This window comes from Trichoplusia ni, chromosome 5 (assembly GCF_003590095.1).
Source record: "Trichoplusia ni isolate ovarian cell line Hi5 chromosome 5, tn1, whole genome shotgun sequence".
NCBI classification, from domain to species: domain Eukaryota; kingdom Metazoa; phylum Arthropoda; class Insecta; order Lepidoptera; family Noctuidae; genus Trichoplusia; species Trichoplusia ni.
In genome coordinates, this window is record NC_039482.1 from 12676764 (window position 1) to 12694213 (window position 17450).

General features: G+C 33.9%; 1 protein-coding gene across 2 annotated transcripts in view; it reads right to left on the bottom strand.

Moving 5' to 3' along the window:
* The window catches only part of LOC113494545 (beta-arrestin-1-like), a 101649-nt gene extending 89950 nt beyond the window's left edge, over positions 1-11699 (bottom strand). For both annotated transcript variants that reach the window (XM_026872935.1, XM_026872934.1), the window contains exon 1: positions 11292-11699. The gene's annotated coding sequence lies outside the window, so the exon portion shown is untranslated. The remainder of the gene's footprint in view (positions 1-11291) is intronic.
* Between the last annotated feature and the right edge of the window lie 5751 nt (positions 11700-17450).

Below are 17450 nucleotides of genomic sequence, written 5' to 3' on the forward strand. Positions count from 1 at the left end.
TGTTTTTCGAGGCGGATCAGTTACGGAAAAATACAGTTGAATTTTTGTTCGGAGAAGTTTTAAACCCATATTATATGTTAGGTACAAGAAGTTGAACAAATTTCATAGGAGATATGAAGAGGGTGTGAAACAAAAGTAAGTGAGGCTTAGTATGGCTGATGAGATGATAAATAGGGTAGAAAGTAAATATTCTGCGTAATCTGAATGAATGTATATCGAAAAGAGAAGTCTATTTTTAAGCAATCTTAAGTCTCAAAATAAGTTAAAACAAAATTATAAAAGCTCTAAATAAGTTTATTTAATAAGTAATTTTCTTTGATGACATTTTCTTAAACTAATAAATTACTTGTAGCCAGAGTTTACGAGTCAGAAAACAAGAAACAAATTACTTGATACAAAAGCCTATAAAATAAAAAATGAATTTAAAAAACATATTTTAGACAGTTGTGTAATCCGATGCTAAATAGATCGTTATCAAAATATTATTAACAAACATTTTATTTCGAATTACGTTTTTTGAGGCATCGACAAAGACACTAGCTTTAGAATATTCACTACTATCTGTAAAATTCTTTATTATATCAATGAGTTAATACAATTACAGTTTGTATACGTTATGCTTATCTTATAATAATGTTCCATTGCTCAATAATAAGACGAGTGAATAGCAGACGATAATTAGTCCTCAATTTAGCCATTTCGGAATTGGGAATCTGGCATCAAAGTTAAGACAATGGGCTACCTAATAACCCATATCAGAACAATGGATCTGAATAGCAGGAGACATGGACAGGTGAGCTGAACAGCTTCGTCAAATAAGGTATGTATGTACTTCATAGTAATCCTACTACTATTATAAAGGCGAAAGTTTGTAAGTATGGATGTATGGATGTTTGTTACTCTTTCACGTATGTAAAAACTACTGAATGGATTTGAATGAAACTTTACCACAATATAGCTTATACATCAGAATAACACATAGGCTACAATTTTTGAGGTTTCTAATGTGAGGTCGTAAAAAAACACATTTTTTGCGCTTACATTGCAAACGCTGACTTATTCCTTGACGGGCCTGTTGGTCTAGTGGTTAGTGACTCTGACTGCTATACCGGAGGTCGTGGGTTCGATTCCCGCCCAGGACAAATGTTGTGTGATGAGCATGATCATTTGTTCTGGTGTCTGGGTGTAATTTATCTATAATATGTATGTATTTAGAAATATATAAGTAAGTTTATCAGTTGTCTGGTTACCATAACACAAGCTCTGCTTAGCTTGGGATCAGATAACCGTGTGTGAGTTGTCCCATGATATGATATTATATTATTCCTACAAGATAGATAGAAGGCAGATAGATAGATAGAAGGCAGGTATAAATTATAACTTATATCTTCTAACCACGCGGACGAAGTCGCGGGCAACAGCTAGTATTAACTATTAACTACTAATAATTCATCCTAAATCTGTCCAAGATTCTGATATAAATCAAAACGAAGTCTTGCAAAAGCGCTTAATCTATACAAACATATACATACTTATTTAAAATTGGAGTATCCGTTTATGATAGTAAAATAATCTTTTTAACTAGATGCGTAAATACACAGTCCGCCAAAACACATTCTTTAGACTTTTTGTCTGCTGGGTCTGTTTGTTCCGGCCAATGTCTGAAACGGCTGGATCGATTTTGATCAGTTTTAATGGCAGGTTAGGTGAGATAATTTAATTAAATATATATATATATATATAGTCATCATATATATATATATAGTTTTCTAAGCAAACAAAGGCCCGGGTAAAAACTAAGTAAATGATATTCAAGTTAACTTCCCCAACGATCTCAACTTTTATGATTGTTCCAACTTAGAATGTATACCGAAGTAAGCTACGCATGTTAATATCTTAAAGCATTACGTAGCTGTTTTTGTTTGGTTAAATCTAATTGCCCTTGTTTATTAAGCTACACAACCCTGGGTACAAACAAACACACACACACACACACACACACACACTCAGAAACACGGATGAGAAAACACATGCAAACGCTTATGAACATTTAGCACGCACACATCAATGTTAGTGTAAATAAACATTCTCGTTGGAGACACACACACACATGTTTATTCGTTGTTGATAGCCAATAGAATTTGTTTGGAAACGCGCTCGACATTATAGACTTATATAAATATAGGTATACAATTTGGTATTCAAAGCTCTAATTAGTGAAATTAATTGATTCATCACCTCTCGGTCTCGTTAAGGTAAGGGTTGAATTAAGTGAACTGGATTTATGGTTAATGGACCGATTGGCACTATTGGCAATAATGTCACGTTGCGGCAATTAAAATTATCATTAGTACCTTTGTGATAAATTATTGGGGTATTGTAAAATCTCCTGCTTAATTTGTTACTTGAGTCTTATCTCTATGAGACTCGGACCAAAGGCTAGTAACTTGAATTTTTATTACTTATTGAAATTGCGGAAAATCAACTGCAGAAAAATTAATGTCCATCGATCCCGCTTCGTGAGATAAAACTTGGTACCAGAAGGACAGACGAAAAGACATTGGAGTCTATGCAGGAGAGTTCTGTTTATACGCTTTGAGTATTAAACCCAAAAAAAACTCTGTTTATAATACTCGCACGCACACAGTACTTAAATATGATAAACGATCTAATAAAAATCTATACTAAGGTAAGGCTAAGTAAACAATGGAAAATACATTTTTTTTAACAAAAATGTACTGTATTGTTGCAACTCTAAAGTTCAATTTACGAAATCAGGATAGATTTATTGCATTCTAAATTTTTTTGTAGGCAATAATAAAGATTTTTTTAGTTAAACTGTTAAATTTCGAGATGAATTACTTTCTTAAATTCTGTTTTTCACTATTATATTGTAGGGCTAAAAGTCGGTAGTATTTAAACAAATGGTACGCGTAAGCGAAGATATTTTATCAACGTGAAAATTACAGACTGCCATTAAAAAATAACTATAGCCGGTCTTGAGAAAAGGATTCAAGCTAATCGTAAACCTGCCATATTCTTCTGAGCCTGCCACGAGGACTAGCTTTTTTTTATTGGTTTGCTAAAAACTAAAAAAATATCCAGATAACCGAAGGTTGACAACACCACCAGTTATAACAAATTTTTTTCAAACAAACAATATATCAGCGGTCAGCAGAACAATGCATCACAGTTAAAGTTTCACATTCAAATCGGAATACTGAAGCTCACCCTTCACTCAAAGCTAAGTAGGCCAGTAATTAACACCACGACACAAAAAGCTCGTTTTTCCCTTCGTAAAGATTACTATCTGTACATCACGGTAATGGACTAGGCAGGGGTAGTAAACCTTTGGCAATTATTGTATTTTGTTAAATAAATAATTGCAGAAATTGTTTTTTTTGAACAGACACAGTTTTTCTTTTTTTAATTTAAAAAAAAAACAAAATTCATTTATTCAAATTAGGCTACTAAGTAGCACTTTTTGAAGGTCATTTACATTGGACAGCACCCAGTTTCGCCCACCCTTCACCGCTTCCTAAGTGCTTTTGCTGTGAGAGAAGAAACGGCGCAACAAACTCCCCAGCAGCACGCTGTCATTCCGTTTACAAAAAATATTATAATTGTACAGAACAATAACAAAAATAAGTGTGCAGGTGCCATACCAAACAAAAGAAAGTTTGAGGTCGCTGTATATAAACCTATACGAAATTAAACTTTAAGTACTAAGGCCAAGGTCAGCAGACCGACCAGCCACCGCAAGCAGCACCCGTTCACGAGTATGACGCAAGGGTCAGCCATCACCTCCCTCGCCATATTAGAGGGAAGGAGGTGACCCGACCCAAGACGCCACCGCAGGCAGTGACGACTTAGGGAGCATGACGTATCTGCTGCCGGCTAATAAAATAAAATAAGACTGAAAGAAATACCCCAAACGTTGATTTACCTGGCATAGCCCTAAACACGGAGGCGGCATAAATTGCTACGTCATTCAATTTTATAATTAATAAATTATACATGTCAAAATTTATAATAAATAATATATACGTAATATATAATATATAATTGTATGCATTTGTTTTTTTTTTGTGTGTATAAGCGGTTTAATTTTAAAATTATGTACATTTTTTAACACAAAAAATGTAGTAGAATTTAATAAAGAACGTCTAGTTTATTACTAGGTCTTCATAAAAAGTCTGAGGCTTTGACTTTGTGCAATCTCGTTTAATTAGCTTCCAAGGGCACCGCAAAAGCTTAGTATAGAAAGAAAGGGCGATATTTATTAAATGGAAGCCATATTAGAAAATATTTCTTGACGTTTTTATTGAAGAAAATAGTAACACAAGTATATTATTTATATTTGCTTTGTATATTCTGTTTCCGCTTTTAGGGTGTTTGGCGTGGTGTAAGCGATTTTTAAAGTCAAATGAATACTGCGATATGCAATGCTGAAGGACTAGAAAATGCGTGGTCAGCCGGTTTTGCGCGGAAAATGTTTTGTCCCGAATTCCCCAGAATGTCCAGTGTGTTGCAATTTGACAAGCACACTTTAGCAGAGCAATACTCCCTAAATGGGACAGGGCAAAGATTCTGAGTGTGCATGATTGTTTGTTACGTATTCCAAACGGCCGGACCAATTTTGAGAACATGTGGTGTTAGCTGTGTACCTGAATAATTATGTAGCAACGTATAAAAAATTTAAATCCAGTACTAAATATTCTTACTCAACATTAAATTGTGTATGACAAACTACCTAATGAATATTTTGACGTGCGAAAACAACCTATTAAAAAACCACAAAATGTTGTCAACTCCTGTAATAGGGACGTGTTATTCTAGAAACAGGGTTAGGCGTCTTAATGTAATCATGGCGGTAAACATGCGATTGCTACGTACACAGGAGTCTCGAAGGCTGTGCTGCTTGTGTAAATTAATTGTCCGCTCGCGTACGGTAATAGAGGTAATATGCTTGTCTAATAGAATTTAAATGCACATCCCTCTTTCCAGTCTGTGTTTATGTTGACTGCATGGGTAGTAGAATAGTAGAGGTCACCACGCCAAACCCGGTATTTGCGACGTGCCGCGAGTTTGATCCGAGAAGCTTTTACGTGATCAACAAATGAAATTATTAAATCTTTAGTGGGAGGGACGTTCTTAAAAAGGAAACAAATATTACTAGTGAGGTTAATTTATATTTAAATTTAATACAACAGTACGATTGGCGACCCTGCCGCCACATCAGCTCATAATTGAAGACTCAGATTCAGACAGAAACTAGTCCGATCATCCCCGACAAATACGACGAAAACGATTATATCTATAATTAAAATGTGTATAGTAAATTATTGTTATTTCTTTTTACTAAAAAAAAGTTAAAAACAATGCCCGCTACTATGCTACATACATGCGCGTGGAGGCCTAAAGCTGATCAAATAAGTAATATTCAAATTTTCCATGTTTAAAAAGAAAACGATAAATAATAATTAATTATGTATATAATATTATGGTTATGGGAAAAGATTTTGATTTCGTGGAATGGAGAGCTAATATAAGAAGCCATTGTAATCATTTTCCAAAGAGTAGTCGGATTAATATTTTTGAATTAAATATAGTGTATGTTTTCTTAGATTTTCTCAATCAAGATGAACAACTGTAATGGTACCATAAAAAAGCGTTTCATTTCCACGTGTAGACAGATAAACAAAATTTTTTGTATCTGAAAATTGTAACATAATATGAAACAAAATTTTGAAATATTCTTTGTTACGAAAAATCCACAACAACCGCGTTATTAATTAACCATTCTGTTTGAAATACAAAAACATTAAATCTGATGAAAAGTTACGTATACATATGTTATGTAACATAACATGAAACAAAAACAAATATTCACAAATATGAATATTGAAATTTGTTTACGTTTAAAACACATGATTTTTTAAGCAAACAACGATGTTCTATTTGTACCAAACATAACTTTTAAATGAATTTAAAAAAAATTACTACCTTTATTTACCTTGGATTTGTCATACAAGTTAAATTAAATCCCACTTTCCTTGCATGGTACATTTCCTGACAATGCCATATTATGATAGTATGGAGCTGATCTGACGTTAGAACTGTAAGATGGTCATATAAACTCCACTATAAAACGACGAATTAAACTGGTTTAATTTGCATTGAGGAATACTTAATTAGAGTCTCAAGAAAAATCCTTACTGAAATTAAAACTGAACGCAGGGCCTAAACTATAAGGTTTAGAAACTCGTAATTTAGAACAGGGGTTGCTTTTATAGTAAAGAAAATATTTTTGAAACTTCAACCCTTTAGCCGATAAAACGGGGGTTGAAATTTAGTATACATATTTATATCTGTTTTTTTTTCTTTTTGCCTTTTAAATGTACAGGTAAACAGTACAGTGATTGCTGTACAATATTTTTGCACGTATACCTACCTATTGAAGTGAAACAAAGGCTGCAAAAACAAAGCCTTTTTAAACTGTGGAGCGCACATAGAACCGGATCCGCGTGCTTTTTAAACCTTTCACAGATGTATAAATATCCAATCATTCAATGAGGTAGACGCAGTTTTCAATGGAAACACCTAAACAATAAAATAAAACACGCTACATATAAAAGCTGCATGGGTTCTTTTAGACTATCTATATCTATACTAATATATAAAGCTGAAGAGTTTGTTTGTTTGAACGCGCTAATCTCAGGAACTACTGGTTCAAATTGAAAAAATCTTTTTGTATTGAATAGACCATTCATCGAGGAAGGTTTTAGGCTATAAATCATCACGCTGCGACTAATAGGAGCGAAGATACAATGGAAAATGTAGAAAAAACAGGGTAGATATAAATCTTAACTTATATCTTCTAACCACGTGGACGAAGTCGCGGGCAACAGCTAGTTATAAGATAAACCAATTTGCAATAACATAAAATAATAAGAATATTATTATAATTGAACAGTTGGTTTGTTTGATTGTAATCCAAATTTTAATTGAGTTTATTTTGCCAGATAGTCCATTTAACTTGGAAGGCTGTAAGGCACAGATAAAACCTCATTGTTCGACTAGTTATCAGTAACTTATTGTACAATGATGTCCATACTAATATCATAAATGAAAAAGGATTTCTGTCTGTCTCGCTTTCACGCCACAACTCCTCAACCGATTGCCATACAATTTGGTACACAGGTAGTCTAGAATATGGAAGGGACAGAGACTACTTTCTACATGTAAGAAAAAGTTGCAATGCGGGTAAAAGTTTTTTAGGAATAGAGTGGAATAAAGTAAAAAACTAAAGTTGATCTTAAATATTGTTTTTTTTTTAATAATGAAATAATTCCGCAGCGGTTTTTGGGTATTTTGATGTTAATAGGGTAATGGGAGGGGCAAAGGTTTTACGAAACTTCGAAATTTGACATAAATATAGTTTATTTAAAAAAAATAGAAAATCGCTCTGTAAACTAAATTCCACGCGGACAGAGTCGCGGGCAACAGCTTGTATACTATACAATACAATGATCAGACATTTCACATGACATCACGATTTTATACGTCGTATGATGTATTGTCCAAGCTTTAAAAACATATATCTATTCGACTCGCGCCGTCGTCACGTCAACTGATAATTACAGACTCCGGTTAAGTCCGAAACTAGTTGATCAATCCCGATAAATACGTGTGAGTAATACTTTGTATCATGTAGGTATGAATTGTCCATACGAATGTTACTTATACACCGTGATTTTAGTCGTCTTCAAAAGCAGCCCAGTTCGTGTATCCAATGACTAGAACACGTTCATGATAAAAAAAAATGGTATTTATGAGATTTGAATAAATTTAAAATGCAATTTTTATACAATATTATGATGCAATTCGTAGTTTTTTAGAAACACGTGTTGCGAGCGCGGTCCGAGCCTTATAACAATGGTGAAGAGTATTTTCAGATTTCTCTTGTTTAATTTTTCTTCGTACTTATTATCTTAGTTGATGATAAAAAAATGATAATCGCGCCTAGGGGTATTTTACGTCGGATACATGACCTGGGCTCCTTTTGTAAGACGACTAAAAAATCACCGTGTATATCCGCTGTATATTTCAAACATTGGCGAAAAAAAAATATATTTGTCCTAGTGATGGATTACGGTGTATCTAAACTTTACCTTTAGGTACCTATTCAGGTTAACTTATAATAAAATAGGTTATAATATCCCATTTCTTTCAAGGGGAAGCTTCATGACAAGAGACCTGTCCTTAATGACCGGGACACATGTCCCACGTGCAGAAGCCTTATTGATACTTTAGTTTTTATATTATTGTTTTTTAGAAAATGTGCTACTTATCAAATTCATATAACTTCAAAAAACATTTATCACTATTTGATCACTATGAGTTACTATTGACGGATAAACATTTCGTCTTTACACGTGTCGCCACCGATGTGGGTAAAGACCTACTATTAGCATCATTACGACAGTTTCGACAATTTCCTTGTTGTTTAAGAACAAATAATCTGGGGGTCTACCACTGCCTCCTAAATTTTCATTTTCCCCATTCCACACCATGAAATGAAATGAAATGAAATCATTTATTCTGCAAATAGAATATTTCATCACTTTTACATGTCTTTTTATGAGAACGCTAGAGCCGACATTTCCTATCTGACTACCCTGAGAAGAAATGTCGAAACAAACTCAGGGGTCGTAGTCTCTTTTAAAGTCCAGACAGTTTTAAAATGAGAGTAAAGTGTACAATGTACCTATTGCCTCGTACATCTTCTGTGGGTTTACCATCAATAAAAGAGGGGACTTTTTCAATAAGCAGGACATCTAGTTGGTTTTCTGAAATTGGATATTAGTGGTAGTACGTGTGGTTGTATGAGTTGGAACTATACTTGGCCGACTACCAACGACGCTAATAACACTTGAGTAGCTCCTCAAACTTGATTAGAACAAAACGAAAGCTCGAAAACGAATACAATTTCTAATCAAACTAAAAAAGAGTGCTTATAACCGTCACACGCGATTGAATTAAAACATTTATCAATTTATCTAAAATATTCAAAAACCGGATGATACAGACACGTGACGCCATATTACCGTAACGGATTCCCGTTGCATTGTCGTCAAGTTACGCGCCTAATCGCGCCTATAGAACATTTACTTAAAAAAAAAACAATTTGACAGTAAGCCTGCAATATTGAGACACAGTAGTAGACCCCCTAATTCGTTCCTTCGACTGTTATAAGATATCTGTTTCCAACATTGTTTTGTACATTATCGAGTATTGAATGAATAGCGGCTGTCACTTGCAGGCTATACAAACGCCAATCTTTAATAAATGTAGGCGTTTGTGGCAAACAAATCACTTTGATTATATTATTATTCTCTTGGGGCATTTTCTCTCGAAGAGTAGGCCTAGATTACGTGCCAGTTGGTTTTCGTTGGTTATCCTAGTTAACAAGAGTAGATTTTTGATCCTAGTTTACAAGAGTTTCAAGGGCAATTATTGTCCAAAAAAAAATACCTCCGCAAGTATAAACTCTACATAGAGCCATTCAAAAAAAAAGTCACAAAAATACGCAATAACCAGAAAACGAAAAAGAAGTAGTGAACTAAATAAAATGTTACCTACCCAAGACATTATTCACACATTCAGTTAAAACAGGAATACCATAAATACATAGTAATAAGTAATAAGATAATGGGGTCTGAATAAAAGATAAGTTGTCAAACTGAATATTTTCCAGCACATCGGGCGTCGAACCTTGAATTGTAAAATGATTAAACATTGGTGTCAACATAACAACATTCCGATCATTAATCATTTTAACACTTATACGAGTCTATTGGTTATTACTTATTAGGGTTCCGTGCGTAGAGGGTAAAATAGATTTAAACAAATCCTAAATCTTTTGATAGTAACTGACGTGAGAATGATTCATTATTAAATGATGTAACGGTTTACTCACGCGTATTCATCGGGGTAGCCCGACTAGTTTCGGACCCAACCTTAGTCCTTAATCATGAGCAGACGCGGCGGGATCGCGAGTCGAACTAGAGTCGAGTTAATAATAAATCCTAAATCCCACATTTTTAAATGTCACTCTGTTCAAAATTACATTGTAGAATGCAATAACGAATTGAGCATTGAGTATTGAGTTAAATTTATCAAAATCGGTCCAGCTTTTTTATAGTTTTACTACCACAACTACCCTGAAAATTTCAGCCTGCTAGCTTATCGGGAAGTGCCTCTAAATTGATTTACAAAAATCCAACCGGAACGACAAACAAACAAACAAGAAAGTGATTTTATAAAAACGTGGGGAAAATAATGAAACCATGTTACTAAGAAACCGCTATCAGTAAACGCGTTAAAAAAAACCAATATATTTTTATTTTCTAATAGGTTGGCGTGAGCTGCTTATATGCGGCTTAAGATATTTTGGAATTTGGTCGAAGCTTTTGCTTAGCGGTTGAATACAGGGGGCTAGATAAAATAAATAAGTCGGCCAAAAAAAAGGCGCTCTAGAAACATTCAATTACAAATCTAGTAACTCTATTTGCACGGTTCCAACGGTTCATTCCCTAGACGAAGAAACGCAAATCTCTATAGACACCTCTTAAATGAAAATAAATATAATATTCATTTTATTTTTAGGCTCTTTTAAAAATTCGTTCATTTTTAGTAATTTCGGCTTAAACCTACTTACACCTACGTAAGCATTGTATTGAACGGCTAGAAAACAAAGACTATTTAGTAATCAAAATTAATACGAAATAAGCTATCACTATTCAAATAACCGTAGGCTTCGCTACGTTTTTTTTTTGTTTTATGAAAATAGGCACTGTCACTGACACAGACTGTCTGTAGTGTAACAACAATATCAAATCAATTTTAATTCTATAGAAATAAATTCATATTGAAATGGTGATCAGAATAAAACGTAATAAGTAACTTTAATATACGCAAAAAAGGTAGACAAAAAAACTTCTTATAAAATAAAAGGTACCTAAAAAAGTGGTAGGTACCAATTTATTTTAAGAAAAGGATTTTGTAGTGCGTAGAAAAGCCCAAGGGACGAATACTGGTTTATGTATTTTTGCACGAATGAAGATAAGAAATGTTGATTGTCGGCACCTATTTCATTTACGCACCCTCCTTTTCAGCCGTATTTATAAATTTAATTTAGAGTCTATGTTTAGCATTAATTTTTTTTTTTTGAAAATATTCATTTCATATTAACTATATCAATTAAATATTAAAAAATAAAATATTACCTTCTTACTGGAAAAATTGTGGTAAACTGAGTTTCAGTTCTCTTCAATGAAATATCACTAATCCACTGAACTAACTGTGCACTTAACACTACTTATTTAACACTAACACATATTACTATCTATAAAAGTTTCTAACTATCAAAAATGTACAGGAACAAAATCATTGTGATCCATTTCTTTACCAAGTCAATAAAAAAAAACTTAAATTATTTTTTATAAAAACACCAGCCACATAAAAACTCGACTATTAAAAGCAAAATAAAAAACGAAACCGATCAATCGAAATTTGAATGATATTTCTTAATTCACGTTTTTTAGAATCCGTATTTAAATAATGGACGTATAGTTCGAACCGCGCCGCGTACGATGCAAGCGTCCGTTCGCCGCCGACATCGAAATCCAACTGAATTCATGCCTGAAACTTTCTACGCGAACATTCAACAAGTATATATGTGTGTATGTTTATGTGTATATACTGACATGTGTGCCTTAAGCTCGGATTTGCTTTGCCATTTGTTGCATTGTGTTTTTTTTTATAATTTGATTCAAATGCTTTGACTGTTTTTCTTTTGCATGTTTTTGTCTGTGAGCAATTTTTCGGTTCGGTTGTCAATTTTATGTGAAAAAATATTTTAGTTCTTCTAATAAGCACACGCAGTGTGTTTTTTTACTGCAACTTTCTCCGTCTGTCCGTCCATTTGCCACCAGACTGTATCTCGCGAAAGTTTTAGCTAGACTGATGAAAAATTGAGATCGCAGTTAAGAAACGGCTGTTACGGTCATAAATTTGACAGGTGACCTTGATTTTACTTGCAATTTGATTCTTTGTCATATTTTTACAATGCCAGTAGTCGTACTCGCAACTCAGCGAATTATTTTTTAATTTTGTGATGTAGCTACTCAGCCTGCCATTTACTTGATAATTTTTGGAGATAAAGAGCTTTAATAAGCTTCAATATTTTTATTACTACAACTATATTTAGAAGCCAATCTATTATAGAAGTATTTATTGCTTTACTTTTAACAGTATAAGATTAATAGATTTTCATTGGTCACGAACAAAATTACAACTCATTAAGGGTCATTAAAATAATTGGATACCTTTACAAAAAATGACATATCCGGACGTGGATTTGACTTTTAGTTTTTAGTCTTTAGTTCTTTTACTGAAAGCCCAAACTTTAGATTATCAGACTTAACCGGAGTCCTTAATCATGAGCTGTCGTGACGACGGGAACGCGAGACATAAAAGACAAAAGGCGAAATCCTGTTGGATCCAATCTATTCGGGCGATCCCGATAAATATATACTTTTAGTTTTAAACAATCATTCCGAACTCTATAATATTTTTTCTCCCCTAAAATACCTTTCCCATTCAAAAATAGTAAAAGCTATAACAACCCATATCTTGGTCTTTAAATTTTAATGTCCAGTAGTTATTAGCCTCGGTAGAGAGGACTGCAGTCAACCACAAACAATCATAGGACAGGAATATAGCGTCTACAGTCTAGACAAATATCTCGTGGTCCTAGGCTATGTAATGAAACATTACGGTAATATTCAGCAGACGATCAAGACCAGGGGTTCTCAACCTTTTTGTTTAAAATCTATTATAATAGTTTAAGAACACCTTTTTTTGTAAAGCGGGGAATCCTCATGGACACACGCCTCTTCGGGGGAGGAAGCGGGTAGCGTCAGACTCTTACTGGCTAAAAGTTAAACGACACCTGAGCCCTGATCATTGTTTAATAGCATTATTTTTTTTCTGTTGAGGATGCAAAAGATGTACTAAAGGCTTGCATGAAAGTAGTTCGATTTAATTGTGTTGTTTACAAATAAACTTGAATTGATGATTTGAATCGTGCGGTATATGCATAAATGTCTGGTTCCTTAAGTGAGTGGAGGGGCTCGCGGTAGTTGTAGAACCCTGTAGTTCCCACTGCCCCCTTGGAGACTCTTGGCTGGGGCACCCATGTGATACGTGAACAACTTCTAATGTATAGGAATGTTATTTTCGAACAAGTGACGTCATTCTGTCTTGTTAATTAAATATTTGAGCGGTGCCTCAGGAAAATTGACCTTGGTTACTTGCCCCGTGTTCCTACTAACACCACTTAAAGTGTCGGTTGCAGTTGCAGGAGCGAGATGGCGCATTGCATATCTTAGCATATCATCTCGCTTACACAGCGACTTCACACGTTGGTACATAATGTATTCATTGTTTTATTATATTACATGTCCGCCATAACACGTGTTACGATGCAATGAACAAATTAATTTTTGGTCCGTGACCTTGGTGGCTTAGTTGGTATAACGATTTGCGAGTATAACCGAGAGAGTCGCCGGTTCGAGTCCCAGGTTTTTTATTTGTACATTATATTATTTGTATGGAGGACGGTGTTCAAAATCTAAAATCAAAAGTCCTTTATAGTATTTTAACATTAACTAGACAAATAATTGGTAAGTATTTGTGTTTTGTAATATGTACTGTGTATCTACTTTTGTTTTTGAAAATAGAAACGTATGTAGTCTTTCTCGTAATTAAATCGAACAAATGATAATCACGAATCATGTTTTGGTGGCTAAATGTTGTTCGACAGTAGACAAGCACTACAGTAGGACAAAGACATCTGGAAAAAATTGCCAAAGTTTGAGAACCAATGTTCTGGACAATATTTAAACATTCATATTTACTCGAAACGTTAGTAAAAACGTTTATTTGGCTTCTGCGTTTAAAAATAAATGTTATCTTAGTCATTTTGGCTAATAATGCAAACGAAACGGGTATTTTCTATTTAAAGTAATACATTTAGCAGTAATCTTGATTCTATTGAGATGAAATGAAAAAATTAACATTGGTGAAATGAACAAACCGACGGCTGGGCTTTTCCCATATTGAAAATAGTGTGGACATATGATCCACGTCTGTTGAATTGCTCATTTGCGCATTAGGCGTTTCAGATAAATAATTTCGGGAATTCGGGTTTTACATTCCTACAGCTCTAATAACTGTTTAGTGCGGTATAAACAATATAATTATTAATTGATGTAACGGTTTACTCACGCGTTTTTATCGGGATTGCCCGACTAGTTTCGGATCCAACCAGAGTCTTTAATAACAAAAGAAAGGTTTTGATTTTATAACATCCTCATGCCCTACCCAAGATGTCCTTGAAAGTGGCATCCAGTATCTAATCCTAATACATTTTCTTTATCGCTTGATGGAACATTTACCGATAAGCCCAAGGATATTTTGTGTTACTCATAGTAATCTAATACTTGAAGGCTATAGCTATAGACAGCTGACCCAATATCTAAGCCTAGTCGAAAAAGGTAAGGAACGATGACATGCGTTATAGGGTAATGGAAGTTTATCGATTCTAGAGCTTGCGGATGATTGGTTATTATTTTGTACTAACACTTTACGAAACAGCCTAAATATTAAAAGTAAAGTGTAAAGGTTGAGGTTAAGCTATTGCTGGCACGGTCATAAATTTGATGGGTGACTTATTTAGTTACAAATATATTCTCTGGATAAACGAAATCCTCAGTGCTGCCAAGCCGATTAGCAGCTGACGAATGAAAAAAATATTGAACAAGTGGAAAAAGATTAGGTTTTCATGTTAGTAGAATCTGTAATTGCTAGTCTCATAAGGCTTTGTCCAAAAGAGGGATATCTAAAAACTGAAATAGAATATAAAAAAAACGAACTTGTCCGTGAAGTAGATTTTAAATAACATTGTTCTTTCTTTATTAAATCAAAAAAGTGTGGTAATGTTTGAAAGTGGAAATGTATGAAATATTAAGCCCATATATTTTTGAATCTATATTATATTATTTACTGAGTAAACTTCTTTAGTCAAATACCCAATTCATGTATTACTATCAAACAATATCTCTGAAACCGAGCACGCGACTAAACGAAATAACCCACTCTTCTTTCAATCCTCACCTAAAATGTTCACATGATACCTACTTGATGACGTCATAAATTATGAAACCCTTTCTCATAATAAAAAGCTCACTCAACCCTTACAATGCTGGATCACAATAATAAAATTGACAAAATATAAAACACCATGGGCCCCGGTCGAAACGACCTCACTTGCCGAGTGCTAATACTTCAGGGTTATAAATTGCGGTGCTTATTATTTATGAGGGATATAAAAGACCTGGAAATGTAATATGTAAGGGAAACAACGTATGAGGTAACTGTGGTACAGCCATTTGTTAGTCAACGGATTTTGATTATTATGAGCGGGATTCATTTTTCTTTTTTATTAATATTGTGTACATATAAAAAACTGGCTTCATGAAAAGAACTTGGACTCGCAAAGCTGAAAGTTTAGTACGAATTTGGCTAAAGAAAGACAATTTTTTTGAGTAATAAGTAAATTAGTATTTTTTAACAAACTTGGCTTTACCTCGAGGTTTATTTGGTATTGCTTATTAAAATGGCAACAGAAACATAATCTTTTTCTTGGGATATAGCCTGGTGACAGATAGATGGTCAGACCCACGGATAGCAGCAGTGCCTCAGTAATGGAAGTTAGTTTTTGACCCCTTGAAAATAAGATTATAGAACCCCAAAAATCGGTTTATAGGCAAGCAGAAGTTGAGGACTAGTTTTGTCAAGTCACGAACCATGATTGAAGCGCAGTCAGGTACGAAGGAAATCGGACATTTTCGATAATATCGCCTATCGGCTTTATTAATGTTGGGTATTTATTTTGAATTTTGTTTGAATAGAATATTCTTTATTGCAAGCATGAGTTCAGAAGTGAACATATATTATTAGGTACATAGTGCCACAATGGGTGGCCTTATTGTTTAGAGAAATATCTTCAACCAACTTTAAATAGGAGGAGTTCTCAGTTCGTCTGTAAATTGATTATTTTTATATAAACTTTTTGTAAACTTTAACATGAAATAGCTGTCATTGCTAAAATAGATTTTTTATTTGGAGTCGGTTGTATGTTTTGTCTTTATCTTCATAGAGAACAAGTAATATTTCTGAATGTTGTCCGCAATTTATAGTGATCAGTTTTTTGTTAAGGTGCATAACATATCCGGAAAGACCTCTTCCGTCTATGGAGGATAAACGCAAGTGCCAAATTCAATAAAGTAGCTCAAAAGTGCGGCATCTTTATTTGTTTGCTTTGTCGAAACGATTCTTTTGCAGCAAATTAAATACCTACGCTGAAAAACAGTAATGTGAAGTCATAATTAGGCCTTTAAGCATACCAAAATCGTCCACTTCAAAAAGAGTTTTCAACCACAAAAGGTTTTAGAAAACCCAGTAGATACTACAAATAGGTATTGAATATCAAAGCTTTCTATGCCTAAATTTGTTGGCAAAACCTCAGATTATAACGTATTGTCATGCTAAAATCCATCACTTTCGAGAGACGTCTTTCGCCCTTCACAAGAGGGATGCACAAAGAGACCTAAATTATTATTAAAACCTTCCGAGGGTTTCGTCCTTGTAATATATTTTGAGTATCTCGCAAGACTGAAATATGGGTATAATGTATTATTTGAGGTGTTTTCTTTAAAGCATGTTTGCATTTGCTCTTAGGTACCTACTGTTCGATATTTATGGGAAAAACTGAATTAAAGTAATGATCTTAATAAACTAGTTTTTCATATTAAGATGAATTGAAAAATAAATGAGTTGAATTTGCCCAATTTATACCTTTATTAAAGGTTTTCTGCCACTGAAAGGGCTAAGCGCCTGCGGGATAAAAATTTCAAAACGCAATAACGTCGGCTAGTGAAAAATTGCCTTCATCGTGCATGCAGGCGCTCGGGTTGTTTAACTCACCTTTTTTATACGAACGAAAAAGCCGATAACGTTACCTGTAAACCTTGTATTACGTGTAATATTTCTTGTTGAGTTTTAGAAAATGCTTTATAGAGTACTTAACGAGGCAATGTCTGCATTAGGTAATACTGTAGTCTCCTAATAGTACTTTAGTAAGATGAGGTAATGAGATAAGATACAAGTTTTAAACTAAAACTTCGCAATGTATGAAAGTTTTACAAAGTGCCTTAGTTACCTATTGTTGATGTTTTCACGTATCTAAGTACTTAATGGTTGTGCTGAACTTTATTAATAATACACATAATGTTCGTTCAGGGTTTTTTTTTTGTTTTCCG